Below are 27,889 nucleotides of genomic sequence, written 5' to 3' on the forward strand. Positions count from 1 at the left end.
GGGACTATGAACGATGTCGGGAACGCTGGTCGCTCGACCCTTTTTTGGAAGAGGGATCCCCGTTCTCCCTGGGGGAGGGAGAACGTGGGCGTTTCTTGGTGACCATTTCGCGTCGAGAACGAGTTTTGTGATCGGGGGGAGTTTTTGAGCGGCGCTTCTTCTCGAGAGCCCCGTTTCGGTCACTTTGCTGTTGTAAGAGCGCATTGGTTTGGGCAAGAGCAGCTAGAACAGCGATTATGGTCTAGTCTTAAGGAGTTTGTCCTTTGAAGAGGAAGGGGTTGCCCAGAATTTCTTCGTGGTTGTCCTTCCTGCTTGTATCTTCGAAACGATGAGATTGATCATCTTGGAGATCTTTAGGGGAAGGGGACGCTGTGACACCGTCTCGAGAGACGGTGTTTCTGGGAGGCGGAACGACGGAGATGTCGTTTTTCTTGAGTATTGCAGCGTCTAATGAAGAGGGATCTTCGTTATTGCCGGCCATGAGTGATGATTTGATTAGAGCTTTGGTTCCTGGATTCTTGCAGGAGGCAAGAATGGATCAAGAAGGTGCAAGAAAAAGGAACGGGGGAGCTAGAATTCCCACAGACGGCGCCACTGATCTTACCGAGCATATCAGATGGCCAGCAACAATGAAGGCTTGAAGTTCGGGATGATGAATATGAGAAAAAAGGGTTGTACCTGCAAGGCACTCCGATGCCAAAGTAAGTATGTATTTCACAAGGTACAACAAAGTGATAGGGTTTTTGGGGTAAGAAAAGATTACCTTGCCCTCTGTATGTAGAGGGCTATTTATATGATGTTTTTGAACGGATTAGACTCCTCCTTCTGGGGCGGATATTTAGGAGACGTGTGGACTGGTTGTTTGCCGAGCACGAGGGGTCCTCGTGGTTGATTGCTTGGCAAGTATGCTCGGTCTGGTCGGGCGGAAACTGCCATATGTGATCCGATGCGTATTGGGCCGAAGGGGAGAAGGGCCCAATTGACTAGATTGGGCCGGTCCAGAACAACAATCATAATCGATATTATTACCTTTATCTATATTACAATTGCAAATTAACATATGGGTGTACTAATCTAAAAACACATCTATATAGATTACAATTACTTTCAAGAAGTTAACGGTAATCGTGATAATTGATGTATCAAAGGATCATATATTTTTTAAAATGGTTATGCTAGATGAAAAGATATACAATATAACTTTTTTATCTAATATTTTTTTATTTATAGTAGACATGTTATTTTATCTTATATATTAATTTATATATATATAATAATATTTTACTCAAAAATTATAATAATTCTTAAAATTTAGAGAACTTTGATTTTGTCAAAAATAATAATTATACAAAATATTAAATTATTGTCATGTCATTTGCACAGGAAACACCCATGCATGCGGCAATTAGACATGAGCTCATACCCATTTTTAAAAGTCTTATACAAGAAGGAAATATACATCTCATAAAAAAATTGAAAATATCATCGGCAAATGATATTTACAAACCAATAAAAGGAACAAAAAAAGTCATGGTTTCTTACAACGACTACGGTAACAAAAATACAAGATTCAGATATTCTCATTCAACATCATTACTTTGACTTTGCTTCATCTGAATTACTATCAGAAAGATTAGGCGACAAAAAAATCTATCTGATGAGTATTCCTTAAAAAATTAAATAAATTAAATTAAAATAACTTGATAATATTTGTGGTTTCTTTTCAGATATCATTGGAACACTACACGCTATCGGTCGTGATGAAGAAATCTATGTCAATGGAAAACCGAAAAAATCTTTAGATTGGAACTTTAAATGAATTTATAATATGTTTTCATAAATAACTTTTTTATATAAAATATTGATTTACTTGCATAATCTCGTGTATACAATTTAAATTAATTATATTGTCAAGGATATTTTGCATTTATCTTTATATTTTCAAAGAATTTTTTTATTTTAAATAATCCATAGTTTCTTCTTGCATCTGTAATTGAAATATCATATTAATTAGAGTGTCTTTTGAATTCACCTTAATTTTTTCAATAATGGATAATTAATTATTATAGTAGTTACTTTTTATTAAAGTTAGAAATTATAATTTAAATATATTATTTCAAAAATTCCTATTTTACTAAAAATATTCATTTCTAATATATTAATTGAAATTATTGTCCTTATAATTATTTTTATAGATTAGAATACTTTTTAAAATATATAAATAAATTTACTTATCACCGTGCAACGCGCAGCTCAAAGTCTAGTTACTATTGTTTAGGAGTAAGTCACTTTGAAGATTAAAGTTATCTCTTTTAACAAAGGAAACTAAAACAAATATAACTAAAACCTCAAACTAAAGGTTTAATCATAAGTAACTACTTCTATTGTAACTCTTCGTCGCTCTCTATGTTGCATTCGCAAAATTATATCTAGAAGAATACATTTTCAAATAACTTACAATACATTCAGATCTAATGACTCTCATAAATCTCAAGAAAACAAGTTGTCCATTTTAGACACATGTCATATAAGTTATTACCATACCCCAAAATTTTCCCATACTATTTCTCTTGTTCAAATTCAAATCAAGGTACAAAGCTCAAAGAAACCCTCTCCTGAAACAAGGCTCAAAGAATTAGGGTTTTGTTGTTGTCGTGCGCTCGGTTTTTTACTACCTCTCGTGTGAGAGATACGAACTGACTCTTCTTTTTTTTTTGAGTTTTGAAAATCAGAGAGTCGCCACCGACTTTTATTTTATCCAATTAAGGAAAGGTTTATAAAAGAAACATAAAAGACCTTTAAGAGATTTTGGGTAAGGGGGTAGGTTATACAAAGGGAAGGTGTTAGCACCCTTTGTATCCATGGTTATCCATGGGCTCTTAATTGCTTAGCTCACTTGTTTTGAATCATTTGTCTTGCCTTGAAATGCTTGTATGTGGTCTTAAAATTCATTTTGTAATTGACTTTATAATGATCCTTGTGCGGATGTATACAAAGTGTTTTACCTTTCGAAGGATGTTTTGAAAAAAGAACGTTAACTTCGTAATGATCCTTGTTTGGATATATACCAAGTATTGTCTTTTTTGAAAGTTTTATTTTGAAAAACAATGATATATGAGACATTTGTTTGTTTTGATTTGAGCAAGCAATTAGGAGGTCTACCCTAAGTTTATAAGGTCTTTTCCTATTTCCTTTAGAAAATTCTCCTTTTACCGGATGTAAACAAAGGTTCGATTTTGCATTTAAAACAGTGTAATTTGAATTTTGAAAAGAGTAACAGAGGGATTACCCTAAGAGGTGCAAGTGTGATTGTGTTTTTTGATTCAGATATTTTTATCTTTGAAGTTAGTGATCTAATGCTTCGGTTTTTATCTTTGACATACACGCAGTTTTATATGTACTGGAATTAAAATGCGAAAATGTAAAATGCGGAAAGTAAATCTACGCTATTACATCGATTGTGCGGGAAATGTAAACTACGCTATTTACATGAATTTGACAACCTATACACTTATCTAGGAATTTAAATTGCAATAAGATAAAAGAAATATTTTTGGTTTTTTTTGGATGGTTGATTTTAATTAGAATTAATGTATAATTAATTTAATTAAAATGCTATGCATTAGAAATAAAATTTAAACCTAAAAAATTAAGTCTAAAATATGTTCATATTGCTTGTTAATTAATTTTAAAATAAAAACTAATTTTGTTTTATTTTTTGAAGTTGTTTTGAAAATTAATAAGTTAAATTAACATATAATTATATAAACAATTATACAAATAATTAAAACTTAAAGAGAAAAATATTCTAAATATGTACAAAATTAGTCTATAATATATAAACTAAATTTAATAAAAAAGAACAATTTTATTCTGCTTTTTTGATTGGTTGAAATAATTAAAAAGTAAATATATAAATATATACTAATTAATTAGACAAAATATTTTAATTATTAAGAAAAATAAAATATTTTTATGTCAAAAATTAATAGATTATTTTATAAACCTAAAAGTGAAATTAAAATTATTTTTGGATTTTTGAAGGTATTTTTAACTAATTATGCAAGAAAAAACAAATTAATTAAGAAAATACTAATTTATATGATTCAGTGTGGCAAACCCCTAGGGTCTATGGTGAACCTGCAAGACAAGGAGCGTTAGATGAAAGAATCAGAATGATCTGATGGTCATAAATGCGTGGCACATGGAAATAGCCTAGTCAGCGAAGCACCAGATCCAAGGATAAAAAAAACGCGCGTTTTTCAAACTGGCCAATCAAATGGCGCCACGCCTTCGTCTTCAACCTCCAGCCTTCACTTTTAACAGCGTTTTTGCCAAAAAAACGCTGTAATAGATGAACTTCATCCCTGCAAAATAGCGAATAGGGGTAAACATGCACAAAATTTTTTCGCGACCTGTCCATTCTATTCGTCATGATCCACTGAATTCAATCATGCCCTTATTTTTGTCTAATTTTGTCTCTAACGAAAAACTCCAAAATAGAGTTGAAGAACCCTAAAATGGTATCTTATTTGGATAGGTTCAATGAAGTTCAGAGATGATGTTTGAACACTTAGTTTGGATTGAAACTAACTGAAACTTAAAATTCGAATTTTAAATTCCTTACAAAATTTCAAGTGTGTTACAAGTGTGTTACAAGCATAGCAATGGTTCTGAATTCGTGTCCCCTGATTAATGAAGTATTCTACTTCATTTATAGGCCATATAAGTACTTAAAAACTAAGCTAAGAAGCTTTGATGGCTTTGTTGAATTTTTGACTTTTTTAATAATATGTAGCTTTGAATTCAAGCAACCATGGCTTAATTTTCTTCAACCTTCTGCTGTACCATCTCTTTGGGGCAGAGCTTTGAATGATTCTTGATGACTCATGCTTAAGATCAAAGCTACATAACATTGTCTTGAACCATTTCTTTTTCAATTTAATTTTAAATGTAATAAAATTAAACCAAAAAAAGAAATAAAATGTTATGGGCCTTAGGTTGGTCGTGGGAGGCCCTTAACATTATTGGGAACATGTTTGGATCATGTAAACTTGGCCCCTTTTGGAAAAAAAACACTTTTGATCAATGTTGATTTCATGCATTTTCCCAACAAATAGCCAACTTCAACAAGGCATAAATCCCTCAATTTTTATCATATGAAGGAGTTCTTGTACTTTTTAGAAACCTCAAGATGTCCTCTACAAGCCACTTTGGAAACTTATTTTCATTTGGAGAAGTTATCTTGATGTTATGGCCTTTGACAAAAAACGACTTTTTGTTGACTTTGAAAATAACCTGTAATGTCTGAGCTCATATTTTTCAAATGGTGAATCCAATGACCATGGGACCAATTGAATTTGAAAGATAATTGAATTTCCTTCAAAACAAGCTTTGGTTGGAATTTTTTGAATGAACGAGGAGAGAGTTATGACCAGTCAAAGTTCAGTTGACTTTTTAGGAGAAAACCCTAATTTTGAAACTTAGGGTTTTGTTGATTTTTGAACTTTCCTTGATGAATTATGATCAACCAATGATCAAATGATGAATATTTTGACAAAATATGGATGTTGACAAAAAATTTCATTTTTGACTGTCTGTTGACTTTTCGGTCAAACTGGTCGTTTGTTGACTGTTTGAGCTGCTGACTGTGCGTCTGAGCGAATTGAAATTTGAAAATTTGTATGGTGGTACTTTGAAATATATGGAGATCCATGAAATCCATTTGAGGTCTCAAAAAACTTGTTCTCCTGAAACAAACAAAAACCCTAGTTAAGGACTGTTTGTGTAGGAGACAGTTAAGCGTACCTGATTTTTGTGCAGTGCTGAGTCTCTGCTGATCATGTGATTATCAGAAGACTTATAGAACAAAAATCTTGGAATTTTGAAATGCAAAAAGATTGATTTGATTGATGGTTCAAAACACGGAGAGTTGCACTGTCAGCGGGTTTGACTGTCAACTGACTGTTCGGGCATTAACGTAACAGTTAAAGTGAAAATTCAACAGTTAAAGTTAATTCTTTTTTTTTTGTTTTTTTGTTGTGTTAATAGTGAAAATTTCTTTACATGAGCGGTTAGAAAAACACAGACATAATAAATAAATATACTGTACGCGAACGAAATTACCGATAATAACCTTGAAAAATATTTAAGGCACAGTGAAATAAATATTTAACTGGCAGAAAACACACAAAATATTATCTGGATAATTAAACTACAGTACGACAAATAATACGACATTTAATACTGACAGTACAAATATTACATAATATAATGAACAGTACGACAAATAAACGGTACATTATTTGAAAACAAAAGATACGACAAACTTTAAGAATGACGATTAATAATCCACGCTATAAATAATAACATATAGATGATTGGGAGTATAAACATGGCAGGTCCGCATTTCTCAGGACTATGCAGACAGAAGAAAGACATGATCACCGTAGAAACAGTGATGACTATAAGAAACAGGGTATCCACCCACTTTGCCATTTTGCCGGGGAAGAAGAGAAAATAAATAGGAGGTAGCAATTTGAGGGATGAGTTGAAATTTGATGTGAGAATTTATGGAAAAAATGAGAGGTATTTATAGAGTGAAAAGAAGGATAGAGACGTTGGGGAATGAAGTGATTCCGTACAAAAAGGAAAATTTGAGTGGTAGTAGGATTTGAAAGAAAGTGTGTGGTAGGGTTTGAAAAAGAGAGATGTGTAGAATAAAGTTAGGATTTGATTTTGAAAGAAAGAGATTTGAAAAGAAAGGAAAAGATTTTGAAAATAATAGAATATAGTACAAAAATTAGCGGGAAACAAAAAACTAATAATAATTTACTTGTTACCAGTACAGTCTGAATCCCAGACTCTGTGCCTGCAAAAAGATTTAATTCTGTACCAATTGCGTCAGTACTATTTATCTGCAAATAAATCTCAAATAAACAGCGTGTATGAAGTGATAAACAGTACTTGGCGTTTGTGTAAGAATAAATTCAACAGCGAACCAAAATACCGCATAAGAAAAATTCTAAAAATCGAGTATTCATGAAATCAGGATATTTATGAAATAAAATCCAAGATTATATGAAACTCCCAATTTTTAGACAGAAGTCTGTTGCCTTCTTTCTGAAAAAAGATGCGGGCAAATTTTGGGGTATAACAGTTGCCCCTGTTCAATCTTCTTAAACCTGAAGAGACTGTTTGGAATCTGAAGGTAAAAGATGATTGAATATTTTAGATGCCCTGAAAATTTGCACTTACCTCCATCAGAGTGATGTTGGAAATTGCATTTGAGTGTTGTCTGAGAGATATTGTTGGCAGATCATAACATTACCTGAGATGGGCTTTCAGATGCCATCTATTGAATGTATTGATGGTTTGTTCATCAGAATGAATCCTTTGATTATATCTTGATGAAGGATTTGAAAACCTCTGCGTTGACCGTTTCGGAACCATCCAAGGTTACCGCTTTAAGTCTGGGAAGCTGATCGTTACGGAACTGTCCAAAGTTTCCGTTTTAGATTTTGAAAGTTGATCTATGAGGAACCGTCTGAGGTATCAGCTTTAGATCTTTGAAGGTTGATCGTAGTGGAACCGTCTAAGGTATCCGCTTTAGATCTTTGAAGGTTGATCATTGTGGAACCGTCTGAGGTATCGACTTAGATCTGATGGTAGATCGTTGTGGAACCGTCTGAGGTTTCCGCTTTAGATCTTTGATGGTAGATCATTAAGGAACCGTCCAAGGTATCAACTTTAGATCTTTGATGGTAGATCATTAAGGAACCGTCCAAGGTATCAACTTTAGATCTTTGTTGGTAGATCATTAAGGAACCGTCCAAGGTATCGACTTAGATCTATGCTGCTAGATCATTAAGGAACCGTCCAAGGTATCGACTTAGATCTATGTTGCTTGTTGTTTTTTTTTTGAGTTGATAGAAGTTTTGGACAGATAGATCTCTTCAGAATGCAACTTTGGCTTGATTATATCTGAGAGGAATGTTCGTCTGAATGGAATTCAGGGGAACACTGCATGTGATTGAGAACAACCTTTCTGAGGATATTCGTTTACCTGAAAAAATCAAGTTAGTGACATGCAATGTCCTGATGCATGTAATGTATATGTCGAGATTCTCAAAATAAATGAGAAACGTGCATGTTATGTATGCGTTTGTCATGAAACATTATATGCTGTGTATGAATATGCGTATAATGTATGATGTATGATGTATGACTTATGCAATTTAGAGCGTATCAAACTTCTGGTTGGGAAAATAAATCCCTGCTTGTTATTTTGGAAATGAAGGCATTGATGATTGTTGATGATTTTTGCTATCTTGTTCGAGTATACTCAGCTGGGGAAATTCCTCACGGACCAGATTACTCTGTTGAGGGATCTTTGACTACCGCTTGGGGATGAAGGTAATTTGAAAGTTCTGATTTTGATGCCCCTTGAATGGGAATGAGAAAGATGCATAATCCTCCGATGCACTATTTGACCAAGCCTTGGTGTGGATACCACACCTTCTGGGGACAGTGATCTTGAATAGCCCTGCTGGGGAATAAGATTTCTCGAATCAATTTGTTGGAGAGAAAAATCTCATTGAGGAATTTGCTGAGAAATACGTCTCTGTTGGGGAGCTTTTCTTCTGATGCTGGTTTCAGGATGATGCCCAGATGATTGGGACACTACCTGAATGCTATTCCTATTTTTCTTATAAACATCAATCATATTCAAATGCATATGTTCATTCAAAATTATCATTGGGACGTTTACGTATTCAAAACAGAAAAAGTGAAAACATTGATTTTGAGCATGAGCTGCATTGATTTTTTGAAAAAGAGCCATAATAGGCGGATTAGTACAAGGAGACAAAAATCCTAGTAGTAGGAAATTGTCATAAAACTTTGAAAAGTACTTATAAAGAGAAATAGCTATGTGAAAACAATCCAGTCAAGTTTCAATTCTGCTATTGCCAATCTGTCTTTGAGTATCTCATCCCTCACTTGTTGGAATAAAGTGATTGGACTGATCGGTTCCTTTGATGTGTTGAATTCTGAAGGTGAGTAGGTAGCTAAATGGGACATAGTCGTACGCTTTATTCCCTAACTTTTGCCTAGGCTGCCTTTTCATGTTTTCAGCCTACCGGGATAATTATTTTTTAGTCTCTAATTTTTGCCTGGATCGCCCTTTCAGGTTTTCAATCCACCGAGACGCTCATTTTTGCCTAAGTCGCCCTTTCAGGTTTTCAACTTGGCGAGCTTTTCTTTAAGCGAAGTACTTTTTGACTATATCCGCATTTGCAGGGTGTGGGAAATCCTCGCCGTCCATAGTGGTAAGCAACATGGCTCCGCCGGAGAATACTTTCTTGATTACAAACGGTCCCTCATAAGTGGGAGTCCACTTGCCCCTGGGGTCACCTTGTGGTAGGATGATGCGTTTTACAACCAAATCACCGGTTTGATATGCCTGACTTTTGACTTTCTTGTTGAAGGCTTTGATCATACGTTTCTGGTACAACTGACCATGACAAATAGCTGCGAGCCTTTTTTCATCAATCAAGTTTATCTGGTCCAACCGAGTCTGAATCCAATCGTCTTCATCTAGATCAGCTTCTTTCATAATCCTTAGGGAAGGAATCTGAATTTCAATTGGAAGAACTGCCTCCATACCATAGACTAAGGAAAATGGAGTTGCCCCTGTTGAAGTACGCGCTGATGTGTGATAACCATGAAGAGCAAAAGGTAACATCTCATGCCAGTCTTTGTAGGTTACTGTCATCTTTTGTATGATCTTCTTGATGTTCTTGTTGGCAGCTTCCACCGCGCCATTCATCTTTGGTCGATATGGAGATGAATTATGATGTTTGATCTTGAACTGTGTGTAGAGTTTAGTGATCATTCTGTTGTTTAAATTTGTGCCATTGTCTGTGATGATCCTTTCAGGGATGCCATACCGACAGATGAGATTGTGCTTGATAAATCGGGCCACCACATTCTTGGTGACAGAAGCAAATGAAGCTGCTTCTACCCATTTGGTGAAGTAATCGATAGCGACCAGGATAAAACGATGTCCGTTGGAGGCAGTAGGCTTGATTTCTCCAATCATATCAATACCCCACATTGCAAAAGGCCAAGGAGCCGTCAGGATGTTTAACGGGACTGGAGGTACATGTACTTTGTCAGCATATATTTGGCATTTATGACAGGTTCTGGAGTGACGATGGCAGTCTGTCTCCATGGTAGACCAGTAATAACCTGCTCTTAAGATCTTTTCAGCCATTGTATGTCCACTTGAATGAGTACCAAAGGAACCATCGTGTATGTCTTCCATAATCTGTTATGCTTCCTTCTTGTTTACACAACGAAGCAAAGTCGAGTCATGGTTGCATTTGTACAGGATTCCATTACTTAGAAAGAATTTGGCAGCAAATCTTCTTAGAAACTTTCTATCGTTAATGGATGCTCCTTCAGGGTATTCTTGGACTTCGAGATATCTTTTTACTTCATGGAACCATGGTTTTTCTTCCACTCCTTCGGTATCCATCTTATTGCAATAGGCTGGTTCATCCTGTTTGTAAGTGGTGATCATTGGCGCCTCATTGTCCCACCTGACTTTGAACATAGATGACATGGTAGCTAGGGCATCAGCTAGTTGATTTTCTTCGCGCGGGATATGTTCAAAAGTGATTTCTTCAAAGTAGGGAATCAAACTTAGCACATATTCTTTGTATGGAATTAGATTCGGGTGCTTCGTGTCCCATTCCTCTTTGACTTGATAAATTACAAGCGCCGAGTCTCCGTAGACCTCCAGGAACTTGATTCTTAAATCAATTGCAGCTTTGAGACCCAGAATACATGCTTCATATTCGGCTATATTGTTAGTGCAGTTGAAGCATAATCTGGCAGTGAATGGTGTATAACCTCCTGCAGGGGAAATGATCACAGCTCTGATGCCATTGCCAAGTGCATTAGAAGCTCCATCAAAAACCATAGTCCACCGGGATCCTGGCTCGGGTCCTTCCTCTGGTCCTGATTGTTTGTAGTCAGTAACTAGCATAATGTCTTCATCTGGGAAGTCAAAGTTCAACGCTTGATAATCATCCACTGCTTGATGAGCCAGATGATCAGCTACCACACTTCCTTTGATTGCTTTTTGTGAAGTGTACTGGATGTCATACTCTGTTAAGATCATTTGCCATCTTGCTATTCTTCCAGAGAGATCAGGTTTTTCGAACACATACTTGATAGGATCCATTTTGGAGATCAAGAAAGTGGTATTGTTTAGCATATACTGCCTTAGTCGGCGAGCCGCCCATGCTAAGGCACAGCAAGTTTTCTCGAGCAGTGAGTATCTTGTTTCACAATTGGTAAACTTTTTGCTAAGATAGTAGATTGCATGCTCTTTTCGGCCAGACTCGTCATGTTTCCCCAGTACACACCCCATTGAATCTTCTAACACTGTTAGGTATATTATCAGAGGTCTCCCTTCCACTGGTGGTAACAAGATTGGCGGTTTTTGAAGATATTCTTTGATCTGATCAAAAGCTAATTGGCATTTGTCATTCCATCTTTCCACTTGATCTTTCTTCAACAGTTTGAAGATCGGCACACAAGTAGTAGTCATATGGGCAATAAATCTGGCTATGTAATTCAGACGTCCCAAGAATCCTCTGACTTGTTTCTCGGTACGGGGTATGGGCATTTCTTGAATGGCTTTGACCTTGGCAGGATCAACTTCAATACCTTTGCTGCTGACGATGAAACCTAAGAGTTTACCGGATCTTACTCCAAAGGTACACTTGTTCGGATTTAGTCGCAATCATATCATCCACATAAACCTCTATTTCCTGATGAATCATATCATAGAACAGAGCTACCATTGCACGCTGATATGTTGCTCCTGCATTCTTTAAACCAAAGGGCATTACTTTGTAACAAAAGGTTCCCCAAGGTGTTGTGAAGGTTGTTTTTTTCCATGTCTTCGGGCGCCATCTTGATTTGATTGTACCCTGAGAATCCATCCATAAAGGAGAATACCTTGCATTGTGCAGTATTGTCAACCAGTACATCGATGTGAGGTAAAGGGAAATCATCTTTGGGGCTTGCCCGATTCAGATCTCTGTAGTCTACACACATTCTGACTTTCCCGTCTTTTTTAGGCATAGGTACTATGTTAGCTATCCATGGAGGATAACTTACAACTTTCAGAAAGCCAGCATTGAATTGCTTTTCAACCTCGTCTTTGATCTTCTTTGACATATCGGGCCTACTCCTCCGCAGTTTCTGCTTAACTAGAGTGCTACCTTCTTTGATCGGCAGGCGATGAACCACAATATCTGTGTCAAGGCCAGGCATATCTTCATAGGACCAGGCGAATATCTCAACGTAGTCTTGTAATATTTGAACCAGTCTTTGCTTGACACTGTCTTCTAGATCAGCCCCTATCTTGACTTCTTTCTTTTCTTCGTCACTGCCCAAGTTGATAACCTCAATTGGTTCTTCATGCGGCTGTATAGTCTTTTCTTCTTGTTCTAACAACCTTGCAAGTTCCCTTGGTACTTCACAATCTTCCTCACTTTCGTCCTCAGTTTGGTAAATCGGATTTTCGAAGTCATGACTGGTAATAGCAGAATCGTTATCAACAGGATCCAGAGTGAATGTGAATCTGCATTTATGTGGGTGTGTGTAAGAACACATCGCTATTTGAAAATGAATGAAAGAAAAGAAAGAAAAAGGATCACAAAATTTGAATATGCAAACGTCCCATGATTTTATTGAATGAACATGATCATGATATGACAAACCCTTATAAAAAGGACCCGTGTGCTTCGGGTAAGGCACACGGCTTTCAAGTTCATGGTTCGATAGTACAGGACCCATTTTTATCTTTGCACATATAAACAACGAAAACAGGAAATTGCATTTACTCCTGATCAAAGGAGATCACATCCTCGGCTTCCCAATTGTTCAATCCATTGTTGTGAGCAGGTAGTATCCAGCTGTTCCAGTTGCAGTTATCTTCTTCGTCTTCCACATCATTGACTTCCTTGGTGGGGAAATGAGCTGTTGATCCTTCAGGGTGAGCAAGATACTCTACTGGATACGAGAGCCCAGGCTGAGATACTTTTGTTGGCTGAGCGAGATACCCGATAAGATCGTCCCATTCAGTTGGAATGATGTCTTCGAGGGAGACTTGTGCATTCTGGGGAGCAGTGTACTGCATTAGGAAATCATTCTCATTATTTGGTGTTTCCCATGCTTCTTCAGGAGCGTCAGGGCTTGTGAATGTCATATTGTCTTCGAAATGGTTGTCCCATCCAGTTGGGGTGATGTCTTCAATAGCGATCTGCGAGCTCAGGGGAGCAGAATACTTCACCATAAAGTCATACTTACCACTTGGTTCTCCTAGTGTATCCCAAACTTCTTTTGGACTAGGTGGACTTTGATATTGCTCAGCGATGGAACTTGTGAAACTTTTGCAATCTTCAAACTGATCATCCCATCCAGTTGGGACAATGTCTTCAATGGCAATAAAAGAACTCTGAGGTGCAGTGTACTTTACTAGAAAATCGTACCCGCCGCTTGGTTCTCCCAAAGTATCCCAAACTTCCATGGAAACAGGTGGAATATGGTTCAAGATCACTCCATCGTCTTCAATAGTGTTCACTCCTTGGCTGATGAAATGTGACATTAATCCTCCAGAACGAGGACTTTGATCGTTCTTCTGATTTCCATTAGCATAGCCCAGGCCTAGCTTATCGAACTTGTAAGGTACTTCGAGGAGCTGTCCCCATACTATGCAACCACCTTCTTCGATCACAGCTTTGGCATCTTTGAGAGAAGCCATAGTTGGAGTTATTTTTGTAGCAGGAGTAACGGAAATGTGTTTGGCAGTAGAGACATCTGGAGGGACCACCTCAAAAGACTGGCAGGGAGTTTCGATGAATTCTCCATCCATCTCAACATACTTGGAGTTGCTCAGGTGGCTAACCACATACTCTTCTTCGCCATAAACTGTGACGACCTTACCTTTTACCGGATACTTTAACTTCTGATGCAGGGTAGAAATTACAACGCTTGCCCCATGTATCCAAGGGCGTCCTAGTAAACAGGAATATGCTGGGTGAATTTCCATTACATAAAAGGTAGAATCAAAGATCTGAGAGCCCACTCTGATTGGGAGCTTCACTTTTCCGTACACCGTTCTTGTTGACCCGTCGAAGGCTCTTACCACAACATTGCTTGGTTGTAACACAATTCCTTCGAAGTTAAGTTTTTCCAGTACTGCTTTTGGTAACACGTTCAAAGAGGAACCGTTATCTACCAGCACATGAGACAAAGTGGTGCCGTTACTTTCAATAGAGATGTGCAGGGCTTTATTGTGATTTTTCCCAGTAGGGGTTAAATCAGCATCAGAGAAACCGAGACCATTGTTCATTGTTAGACTGGCAACATAATTTTCAAATTGATCGACTGAAATCTCCTATGGTACATGTGCAGCTTTCAGGAACTTCATCAGGGCCTTGGCATGAGCCTCTGAATATTTTAGCAAAGACAGCATTGAAATCTTTGAAGCAGTGTGCCCCAGTTGTTCGACAATATTGTAATCACTTTTGCAGATGATTTTCAATATTTCCTCCATTTCTTGCTTCGACGGATCTTCAACAGTGACTTCCACCGGTACTTGAACTGGTTCAACTAGCGGCTCTTTGCCTCGAGCATTGATATCTTGATTAGGAACTGGGACCTGGACTGGATTAGTAGCAATATTTGGAGAAATTTCTGGTGAAAAGATCCTTCCACTTCTCGTAATCTTACTAGTACCCACAATATTATCAACAGTTGGAGTAGTAAAATTCCTGGCCTCTTCAGTCAAGGTGTCTTGCTTAACTCCATGGACATAAACATTAGTGTTATAACTCCACGAGACAGCTTTGTCTGAGGAGTATGGAAATGGAGTCGGACTGGTAATGATTACCGATGCCACTTTGGGTGCAGCAGAAATTTTGAAAGGAGTTTTGGTAGGGATTTTCAATGGTATGTTAAAAACCACTGAGACGTCCTCTATTCTCATCCCATTTGAAAAGACTTCGCATAAAACGTCCATAGAAGGGAGCCTTTCAAACATAATGATACAGCGATCCATCCACTTTTGAATTCCTATTTTCAGATTCTCACAACCATTGGGTAGGTGTGCACAATAAAAGCAATCAGGGTCACAACCTGGAAAGTAACCAGCTCAGATTAGCTTTCTTTTGACTTCAAGGAGCGGAGTTGACAATTCTCTCACATCATAGATGTAAATAGTGTCTATGATAGCATTAACGGTCTTGTCGTGCTTTGGCATAGGTGCAGTGATGACATTTGGAGTCTCTGGAGGATCGAACTCAATTTCCCCAGCATCTATCATGTCTTGTATTTTATTTTTTAGGGTCCAACAGTGATCTGCGTCATGTCCTGGACAGTTGGAATGGTATGCACATGTTGCATCGGGGCGATAACTCGGAGAGGAAGTGTTGACATTCTTCAGAGGATCTTTCAATGTAATCAGATTTGCTTTTAACAAATGCTGCAATGCTTGAGAGATTGGCATATTGATTCTGGTGAAGTTTCTTCTTGGTGCATCTGGTCGACGCGTATACTTCGACGGTTGATCTTTTTGAGGTGCAGATGCGGAGATCAGAACAGCCCCTACAGATTGGTGATGCTCATTTTTGCGACCTTTCTGACTATGCATTGTATTGACTTCATTTCTCCCACTGATGGGCCTCTTTGTAGTACCAGAGGAGGAGCCTATTTGAATTTTTCCATTTTGAATACCGCTTTCGACACGCTCTCCAGTTAATATCAGGTCAGTGAAACCTGATGATGAGCTTCCCAGCAAATGACTGTAGAAAGGGCCAGTTAAAGTGCCCATGAACATGTCGACCAGCTCGCGATCAGATAAGGGTGGTTGAACTCTTCCAGCCAGATCTCTCCACTTTTGTGCATACCCTTTGAAACTTTCTTTTGGTGCCATAGACATGCCTCGCAGTTGAGTACGGGTTGGTGCAAGGTCAGCATTGTATTGATACTGTTTGTAGAAAGCAGCAGCCAAATCTTCCCAGGTGTGAACTTTTGTACGTTCCAGTTGGTAGTACCACTCGAGTTGTGTACCCGACAAACTTTCCTGGAAGAAATGAATCCATAATTTGTTATCTGCTGTATGAGGTAGTATCTTCCTCACATTAGATCTCAGACGTAGTTTTGGGCAAGAAACTCCATCATACTTTGCAAAGACAGGAACTTTGAACTTTGGAGGAATAACAATATCTGAGACTAGCCCAAGGTCTTTGAAGTCTAAACCAGGTATTTTTTGTATCTCCATAGCTTTCATGCGTTCTTCCAACTGCTGGTATTTGTCATCACCCTGTTCGTCTTCGGAATGATAATCTTCTTCGTTAGAAGAGAGGGAGGGTTTGGCAGAACCCTGGTTGCTGTGATTGTCTTCCTGATCACCTTCACCAACTATTTCAGGGATCGGTGCCTTTTTGGGCCTTTTGACTGGGATTTTGACCTTCCTTGCAAGGTGACTTAAGCCTGCAGATCCTTTGGTCTTCTTTTTCTTCTTGATTATCAAGGCTTTCAGTTCTTGTTGCCCCTTTGCTAGCTCCAGAATTGCTACCTGAACTTGGGCGTTCTGTGCTTCGAGATTCTTGACACTTGTTTCGGAATCCAGCTCTTCTAACTGAAATAAACAGCGAGGAGATGAGAAACCCATCATGTGGACCTGTTATGCAATGTTTATGAATGAAATGCATATGCAATGTTTTCAAGGATCTTAGAATTTAGATTTGTTAAAACAAAAGAGAAACAAACATTTATTAGTCGAACAATTTATTTCTTTTTTTTCTTTTTTTCTTTTTTTTTTCCTTTGCCTCTTTCGGGCTTTACAAAATAAAGAAAATAAAGGATTCCTCAAGCCTCCCATGGACGCTTTCTCTTTGCACCTAGGTGTCATACCCCAATTTTTGACCTAAGATACCACCTCATATCATCTGCATATGCATCATTTGCATCTCTAACAAATTGCATAGCTTGTGTTTGCTACTTGTGCTCAGCAGGGTTTAATCAAGAAATCACTCATCAGTACAAGTAACAACCAATTAGGGTTTTGTTCTCCCTTCATCTCAAAAGAACTATCTTCATCAATAATCAACATTTGGTCTTCAAAGATTCATTTCAACAAGCTCAACAGCTTTGAATCGACTGAATTAGGGTTTTGACTGAAGACAGCACACTCCTGACTTTTGCTCAGAATTTGACCTAATGGCTTGGGACATGATATCAAGACCTCAAGTGCATCATTTTGACCTAATCCATTGGCTCATAACATCTCCTACACAAGGATTGATCAACAGTGAAAATTCAAATCATCAGATAAGGGTTTTGAACTATCAGGGACCAAAATCAGGGATCACATTTGGGAAACCCTAAAAATCCCCAGGGAGTCAATCAAAGATTTCAATCATCCTCAAGTAATCCCTATGACAAAATCCAATGGAAATTACATCTCAATTCAAGACCTACAGTCATCAATTTCATCAGGTCGACAATTAGGGTTTTGACCTAATTCACTGAATAACTGACTTTTTAATCAGGACATGGTGTCACAACTCAAACCATGGCTCAATATCCTCTAATGCTTCAATATGATCCATTCATACCATTCATATGGTGAGGATAGCCTGTTTCATTTGAAATCTCCAGAAACGCGATTCGTCTGAAAAAGTCAACTCAACAAGATCACCATTGACTTTTGGGGAATTTTGGTCAACCATGACTTTTGAAGTTTTGAATCATCAATATATGATATATGAAGTCATTTGATCAAGAAAAATCAAGAAAATCAATCAAGAATCAAAAAGTCAAAAGTTTGACTTTTCATACTTAGAAAAATTTCTAAGTGTTTTTCATGGTTTTTTCCAAACTTTGAAAGGGAATTTCTCAAAATTTCACCTACAAACTGAAAAAAACTTCCAACATGAAAGTTGTAGATTTTGATCCAATAAACAACTTTGACACATATAATTTTTTTTCCATAAGATCAACCATTTAAGAGATATGGAGCTTCAAAGTTGGTACTTTTTGAAAACTTCACTTAAAACTTCATTTTTCTCAAAGTTCATGGATCTTTTTCACCCATTTCCTTAAAGAGTTTGAAGAAACTTTCAACTAGGGTTTTGAAGTGTGTAATATGAGCTTTCCAAAATGTCAAAGAGCATGAAAAAATATGGAGTGTAGCCATGGTTTTGAATTTTGACATTAGTGAACTTTTCACTTGAAATTTCAAGTCATTTTGCCAAAGTTATGAACCATTTTGCCAAATGATCCAAGTAATGATGCATAGATGCAATAATTGGTAGATATTTGCTGATTTGAGATCAGAATGGAAGAGGATAAGAAGCTTGAGAAATAACCATGGTTAAGTCACTTTTAACCATTTGCATTTAATGTGAAAGATTCCATTTTATCTCTTAAGCCAAATCATCACTTCTTTGATCAACTTGCAAAGCTCTTCATTCAGAATCCTTGGCCTATAAATAGAGGTTCAAATCACTCTTCAAATCACACCAAAACCTCATAAACATAGGTTTTCTCTTCCTTTCTTAGAATGCAAGTTTCATGGTTTTCAAAAGAGGTAAAATTCTCACCCTCTAAACCTTTGAAGTTCTAAGCAAAGTGATGCTTCTAACACTTCCCAAATACCATATGGAAGTTGTTTGAACCTTTGAAACCTTCCAAAAACACCTCAAACTCAGAATCATCATCTCACCTCCATATATGCATATAAAGAACCTTATCATGCCAAAATCCACACAAGCTCATTTCTGTCCAAACTAATGCTTCTAACACATCCTATATACCATATATAAGCTATCCCAATCATCATCCCTGACCTGTAACTCCAAAATCACTAAGCTTGATCCTCACATGAACCATACTGCAGATCGAGTTCCATGGAATGATCCAGATGTTTTCAATCCACTCCAGGCATTCAAACACCTTCCCTAAGGTCCATTGAAGCTATCCAGATCATCAAACAACTTCTGTAACACCTCTACTGAAGAATTCGATTTCCAGTTTTGCCATTTTTGAGGTAAGTACACTTGAACTTCAAACTCTATTCTCCATGCATCATAAATGAAATATGAACATACCATCTTGTTTCTGCACACATGAGGAGCATTAACCCTCAATCAATTGCATCATAACTTGCACATACGCGATTTCAGATTGAATAATAAGATTAGGGTTCTTCGTGTTCATCAGAGAATTAATGATCTTAGAGTGAAAATAAATAAAATTAAATGATACCATCATGTTCCTTGTGAAAAATCGAGCAAGATAGGCTATTCACTTGATCAAAATGATTCAGTTTTCAGATTTTTCAAATTCAAGTTAGGGTTGTGTTCTTGGCGCCAGATTTTGAAACTGAAATTAGGAATTGATTCAAAATATAATTCATTCGTTGCAAATGTTAAACAGACCACGCGCGTGGTCCAATTGGCAAGTGTTTTAGCTGGTGAGAAAGAGGGCGTGGGTTCAAGCCCTAGTGGAGACAAAACCATTTTTTTTACCACTTGTTTTCTTTATTTTTTTACACAACTTCATCAATTAATTTAACCAATCAAATTAACTCATTTTAATTTCATTTTTTGTACACTTCTCATTTAATATATGTATTTTAAGAATACCAAAAAAAAATCACCAAAAAATATTTATTTAATACATTTTTAAATAGGTTTAAAATGACATGTTTTTAAGTGTTTTTTAATACTTTAAATTTTGTTTTTCATTTGATTTTTCAAACCTAATCACTTGTAAATATTTTTGTGATCAAACCCTAATTTTTTAGGTCTTAATTAAGCATTAAAATTTGATTTTTACTTAATTAAGTTGACTTTTGTCAAATTCAAATTGTTTTAAAACAAACGATCATTCTTTTCAAAACAATAAACCATTTCTTTTTGAAACTATTGATTAAATCTTTTTAATTGATCAATTGATTTTCAAAACGATGTGGGGACTCTCGAATATTAGAGAGTATAAGTCCCTTTTCTTTTTCTTTGTACAGTTTTTTTTTTTTAAACAGAAAACTTTTTCCGAAACTTCAAAACAGTTTTTTTTAACAACAAACCACACATCTTTTTCAAACCATCCACCCTGTTTTATGAAAATAAAACAGGGGCCTCTCGAATATTAGAGAGTATAAGACCCACTCCTTTTTCTTTTTACACAGTCTTTTTATTCAAAATAAATAAACTTTCTTTCAAAACAAACTTTCAAACAGTTTTTCAAACGACGCGTCTGTAAATAAAACGATCTACCATGTTTTGTAAATATACCACGGGCCTCCACGTAGGTATAAGTCCCAAGCCCTTTTGTACATACCCATTCATGTACATGAAATTAGGTATTTCATTGTACACACCGTTTTGTACATACCTCGATCAGTTTGACTTTTTAACTTTGAATAACAAACCAAAAATGAAGGTTTCCTTAAATCTTCCCAAAAATATACCATGGGCCTCCATGTAGGTATAAGTCCCAAGCCCCTTTGTAAATACCTGTTTACATAGCTCTGAATAAATTCAAGTGGACCTCTCCTCGAGTATGAGTCCCGAGCCCCTATATATACAAATGGAGCATGCTTACAGGTATATTTCCTTCATAAACTCCATTATATACACACACTCTGTCATATATAACTGTTCATGTACTTGTTCATGTTTGTTTGTACTTGTTCATACTTGTGATTGTGTTATATGCTTATTCAACTTAGTACAACACTAGGTTCCCCATAGCCTCTTATTGGGCTTCGTGCAAAGAATCTCCACTAGTTTAGGTTAGGACATAGAGTATGGTTTCCCGGTGAAATCGCTCTAAGAGCTCAAACCAACTATACCATGCCTCCCCTTGGGCTTTGTACAAACGAGTGACCCTCCCATAGCCTCCTCTTGGGCTTACAATGCAAGGACCCTGGATTGTCCCTCCCATAGCCTCCTCTTGGGCTTACAATGCAAGGACCCTCGGATAGCCTCCTCTTGGGCTTCGTACAAGGACCCACGGGCTTCTTATAAGCATCCCCAATATCCAAATCAAATACCCTAGGAGATTAGACATTTTTCATCTCTATGCTAGGAGTATCTCTTTTATATCATCACAAACAATCAATCAATCAATCAAACTTTTTTGCCACAAGGCTGGCTAATCAATCCAACTTTCTTTTTGCCACAAGGCTGGCTAATCAATCAAACTGTTTTACCACCGTACTGGATGATTAATCAAAGTTTTTGTCACAAGGCTGACTTCATTGAAACTTTTGCCACAAGGCTGGCTGATTAATCAAAGTTTTTGTCACAAGGCTGACTTCATTGAAACTTTTGCCACAAGGCTGGTTAAACAAAAACATCTTTATCATTCTAAGCACCCTAAGTGGCATGGCCCCGGGCTTATAATGAAAAGATTTTCAAACAAAAACAAACAGATGTATGTGATGATATAGATTAGATACATCTAGCATTTAGACGACATTTGTCTATTTTCCTTTGCTTCCACTAGCATAAGTGGGAACTACGATTGCTCTGACTTTCTCAACATCCCTTTGAGAATACGTAGGCACAAGGTCGATCCTTGGCGAGCAAAACAAAACAAAAAAAAAAACCATTCAAACCTTAGCACCCGTAGACCCCGAGCTACAGATGCTCTGATTCCCTCTAAGGGATATGTATGCAGAGGATCGCGATGATCTTTGCGAGCATAATCAAACAAACACCTTAGGTCCCACCTATTTCACAACAGAACCTTCACCGTAGCATAGAATAAAAAACAATAAAGAACCCTGTAGAGTACTACAGATACGTTGGGTGCTAATACCTTCCCTTCGTATAACCAACCCTCTTACCCAAGATCTCTCCCCCCACTTTTTAGGTTATTGCAGCTTTTTTCCTTTTCCTCCTTTGGAAATAATAAAAAGTTTGGTCGGTACAAAAGAAAAATCATTTTTTATGAGCACTCGAGCCCAAAGAAGGCATCAGGTGTCTCATCCCACAAAAAAGAGGAACAAAACGGTTTTTCGCCCGCGACAGAAAAATGGCGACTTCACTGGGGACCATCTTTTTATTGTTTCCAAAGGAAGGGTTATTTCTAATTATTGTTTTTATTTTAATTTTTGTTATATTCTTTGGTTCTGTTACTTGTGTGGTTCTGTTACAAGTGATACATTATGGACAAATCCTAACCCGGATTAAGTACACATAAGAAATTAGGTGGATGGTATAGTCATGTGCAGGCGCACTTGAGAATCCTTCCGCTCAGTGGAGGTTCCTTGTTGGTAATATATGTTTAGCATGCTTTCGTAGCGAAGACATTATTGCCGCATTGAACTGTAGAAGCTGAGAGACCGTAGAACCCCAACCCATCCTGGCCTTATTAGGACGTGGTGCAGAAACGATCCAGGTGAAGACTTGGATAGTTGTCATGCGGAGAACCACACTCAGACGAGTTTTTCTTGAGAATATTTCTGGCTCATCAGTTTAGTTGTGAAAGCCGGTAATATCCGAAAGAAAAATGTAGACTCTGACGTATCAGTAGAACATGTTGTACAGGTGATTAACTAGATCTATCCCTATTTGGTTCTCTGACCTCATGCTCGTGACGCTGGACCTTTGAACCTGTGTGTACTATGTTTGAATTACCATGTTTGTGTACCATGTTTGCGTTACCATTACCATGTCTGTTTTACCATGTTTGAATATGTGGCATTCATGCATCCACGCATTCATACATTCAAAAAAAAAAAAACCCATTTTTTTCCATAAAAACATGATTTTTCCAAAGATTTAGAGAAATTTTCTTTGCAAACATTTTAGGATTTAGTCATGGAAGAAGTAAAAAGGCATACCAAGAAATACGGTTTCAAAGCGCCTGATGTGGGAAAACTGATAGAGTTAGCATCTTCTGTACAAAATCCTTCCAATTTTAGGAAAAGTTATGGAAAACTTTTGCCTATCCTGAACACTCATGTTGATGAAGGACTTCTCAAAACTCTGGTTCAGTTCTATGATCCCGTCTACCGTTGTTTCACCTTTCCAGACTACCAGTTGGTACCGACCTTGGAAGAATATGCCAATCTTTTGGGTATCCCTGTGTCTGACAAAATACCCTTCAATGGTTTGGAAGCCATTCCTAAATCACATGTCATTGCAACAAGTATCCACTTGAAGAAATCTGAAGTAGAGAGTAATTGGACTACCAAAGGAAACCTCCCGGGTTTAACTTCACACTTCCTGGTAAAGAAGGCCTTTGATTTCATCGAAACTGGTAGCATGATAGCTTTTGAAGCTGTACTAGCCTTGCTCATCTATGGGTTGGTTCTGTTTCCCAATGTCGACAACTTTGTTGATATCAATGCCATAAAGATTTTTCTGATTGGAAATCCTGTTCCGACTTTACTTGGTGACATGTATTTCTCTGTCCATCATAGGAATCGCCAAGGCGGTGGAATCATTGTATGTTGTGCACCTTTGTTGTTCAAATGGATTGTTTCACACTTACCCGAGTCTCCTATTTTCACAGAAAACCGAGAAGGTTTGCGTTGGCCTCGAAGACTTATGTCTCTTACTAATAATGATATCCGTTGGTATACCTTGGCTCGCTGTGGTACAGAAACCATTGATAGTTGCGGAGAATTCGCCAACGTACCTCTCATTGGTACACAAGGAGGAATTAATTACAATCCGATCTTAGCCCGACGACAACTCGGGTATGCAAATTCAGTTAAACCTGTTGGTCTCGCAGTAGAAAGCTACTTCTATCAAGAAAGGGAAGATCCTCAAAGGTTGAAGACAAGAATGATGAGAGCTTGGTACGACGTCCGATGGAAAGAAAAAGGTGAGGAAAAGAATTGCATTGCTACGGACGCCTACACCTGCTGGGTAAAGAAAAGAGCAAAGGAGTTTCAAATGCCTTATGATTATGAAAAACCCATGTCTCTTGTGGTACCTCAACTACCCAATATTCCCATTCCCACTATGAAGGAATACCAAGACACTTTAGCCAAGATGAGGTTAGAAAAAAATGCTTGGGAGCACAAGTTTCGTAGGACCGATATGGAAAACAGAAGGTTGAAGAAACAAGTGAAAGATCACGAAGAAACTCTCTACTGTCAAGATGGATGGCTCATGAGTAAAGATGAGAAGATTCGTCAGAAAGACGCTGCAATCAAGAGATACATCAAAGAAAGCAAGAAAAAACCTGAAGGTTCAACAAGCAACGCTCCAACTCCTGACGATTGGAAGAATATTGTTGACAAGCTAAAGACCGAAAAGGCCGAATTGAAAGCTTACTATGGGAAAGAAATCATGAAGCTCAAACTGCACAATGCATTTGGTTCTTCGTCTGATGAAGATGCTTAGGATTGTTTAGCTTTTTATTTGCTTTTGTAAGGAGCTACGCTCCAATGTTGTAACATTTCCAATTATTGTAATAAAAAAAAAAAAATGAATGAATAAAAGATTTGTTTGTGTTCAAATGTTTGCAAGAGAATAATCTTTAAAATATTTGGAAAAATCATAAATTTCTTTTTGCATGCATCATTCTGCATATCGAGTCTGTTGTATAGAGTCTCATCTTTTGGATCTTTCTCCATTAGATCGTCAAGCTGTCGCGTCTCAAAGTTTCTCGACCGCGCTCGCAATCAGATCACAGATACAATACTCGTTCAAACAGAAGAAGAGTAATGGAACACTCTGAACAAGAGAATATTGAGCTTCGTGGTACAGTGACCACTCTTCAGGAAAAGTTGGAAAGTCTCACTACTCTGGTTGACTCCTTGATGGCCGCACAGAATCAGCCGCCGCCACCTAACAGTCAAGCAACAGTAACATCTGAGGTCACTACTCCAGTTTCTACGGTTGCATTCGGCATTCCATCTTTCTCCATGCCAGAAGGTTGGGGCACGCCTTTCAGCTTTGGTACAGGTTTCCGCCATAATGTTTCTGGGGTTCAAACATCCACAACTGAAGCGCCTGCTGCTCAGAGTTCACAGTTCACTCCAAATCAGGGGATAACTTTTTCTCAAGTTACTATGGCACTTTCTCAACCCACTATGACAGTTCCGACCCCTACAGTTCACACTGTTCCTTATGGTGGCAATGAGATTTATCATGATCAGGATGATAGCACAAATCAGCGAAGCCTTGTAGGAGATCTCCAAGAACAATTCAACAAGATTCAGCTGGAAGTTAAAGCTATTCGGGGAAAAGATTTGTTTGGAAAGAATGCCCAGGAGCTATGTTTGGTTCCCAGTGTACAAATACCAGCTAAATTCAAGGTCCCAGACTTTGAGAAGTACAAAGGTAGTTCTTGTCCACAAAGCCATCTTGTGATGTATGCCAGGAAGATGTCTACTTATGCAGATAATCATCAGTTGCTTATCCATTACTTTCAAGACAGTTTAACTGGTGCCGCACTGAAGTGGTACACAGGTTTGGATAGCACCAATATTCGGACTTTCAACGACCTAGGTGAGGCCTTTGTCCGACAATACAAGTATAACTCGGATATGGCTCCAGACAGAGATCAGCTTCGGTCCATGGCTCAGAAAGATCATGAAGCTTTCAAAGAGTATGCCCAACGATGGAGAGAAACTGCTGCTCAGATTAATCCACCGTTAAAAGAGAAAGAGATGACAAAGATCTTCTTGAATACTCTCGGTCCGTTTTACTATGAACGCATGATTGCTAGTGCTCCAAGTGATTTCACCGAAATGGTAAACATGGGGATGCGTCTAGAAGAAGGAGTCCGAACCGGACGTCTGACTAAAGAAGGTGGATCTTCAAGTGGAATCAAAAAGTTTGGAAGTGGTTTCCCAAAGAAGAAAGAACAAAGTGTTGACATGGTATCCCAAGGGAAGCCAGGAGGAAATGTCAATCGTCAACGACAGGTTGCTTCTATCACACCAGTCGTTAACACAACACCGAATCCAGGATTCACTCCTCAGTTTCAGCAACAACAGCCTCGACAACAGGCTCAGCAGTTAAACAATAATCAGAATCGAGTACAAAGAGCTCCACAGTTTGATCCAATTCCAATGACATACACGGAGTTGTACCCTGCTTTGATTGAAAGAGGCCTTATTCAAACTAAAGCACCACCACCAGTACCTGAGAGACTCCCATGGTGGTACAAAGCAGAGGTCTCATGCCCTTATCATCAAGGGGCACCTGGCCATGATCTTGAGCATTGCATAGCTTTGAAATATGAAGTTCAGAGGTTGGTTAGATCTAATCTCCTCTCTTTCAGAAATTTGAATCCTAATGTGCAAGCAAATCCGCTGCCCAATCATGGAAGGCATGTTGTAAACATGGTATATGGATGTCCTGGCCAATACCGAGTCTATAATATCAACTTCTCAAGAGCAGATTTGGTACAAATGCACGCCACTCTTTGTCGGGGGCAGAATTTTCGCCAACATCAATACGGTTCCTGTAGAATATGTTGTGTGGATCCTCACGGGTGTTCGATTGTGAGAAGAGATCTCCAAGTTTTGCTAGATAATGGTACTATTGAGATCTACAGAAATAGGGATGAAAATGAAGTTAACATGATAGGATGTTATCCGCATGAGCTTTTAGTCTCAGATATCAACTCGGAAATGCCTACAGTTAACGTCATCGCTCCTCATTTCAACATGCCTGAGCGCATGGAAGTTACTTACAACAAGCCGAAGGTTCCTGTTGCTCCTTTAATCATTTGTCTACCTGGACCTGTTCCTTATGACTCTGACAAGGCAGTTCCATACAACTACAATGCAACAATGATAAAGGATGGACAAGAAGTTCCTTTACCAACTCTCTCATCTGTCGAAAACATCGCTGATGTGAGTCGAGTAACAAGAAGTGGACGTGTGTATACTCCACTACCTCCGAAGCAGCCTGTTGCTCCTGTTACCGGGCAAAATCCTGTCAATACACCAGTAGGGAATCCTGTGGAAACTCCTGTCAGTAATCCAAACACTGATGTTGGTCAATCCAGTGGAACCAATGTCAATCCCGATTTTGATGAAATTTTGAAGCTTATCAAAAGAAGTGAATACAAGATTGTGGATCAGCTTATGCAGACTCCTTCAAAAATCTCAATACTTTCATTGCTGTTGAATTCAGAAGCCCACAGGGAAGCCCTGATGAAAGTCTTAGATCAAGCTTTTGTAGATCATGATGTGACTGTTGACCACTTTGATGGGATAATAGCTGTCATACCCCAAAATTTACCCGATATAATCCACATCTTCTAATTTATTAAGGGCGTTAAAAATTAAGAGTTATAGAGTTTAATATATCTATTATTAAACTCGACCTCTTATAAAATTCCCTTATAAATTGGTTGAAATAAAAATAGGGGTTGAATAGCAAGTATTTTGGGATCTAAACAGTGGGCCCAAGTGTTACAAAAATTCTATGTTTTTTTAAATCATTTGTGTTCTACTAACATTTGTTTTTATTTTTATGTTTAATTTCAATTATTAACTTTTATTAATATTATGATTATTATTAGGTAGAATTAGGATTAATTAGTTTTTTATTTCTAATTAGATTTTATTAATTATATAATATTAGGATTATTAGTATTAGTTAAATATTATTATTATTAGGATTTTTTAGTTTTTAATTATTAAGTTAATTGGGCAATAGGCCCATTAGGTGTAGAAAACCCTAATTGGGACTAATATAAATATAACATTTTTTCTGTACGCCAGGGGACGGGACATAATCCTAATTGATAACACTCTCCATTCGGGTGTCTCTTTGACCACTGTACATATTGCACGTTAATTTTCTAATACTCTTTG

The sequence above is a fragment of the Vicia villosa genome, linkage group LG1, assembly GCF_029867415.1.
Source record: "Vicia villosa cultivar HV-30 ecotype Madison, WI linkage group LG1, Vvil1.0, whole genome shotgun sequence".
Taxonomy (NCBI): Eukaryota; Viridiplantae; Streptophyta; class Magnoliopsida; order Fabales; family Fabaceae; genus Vicia; species Vicia villosa.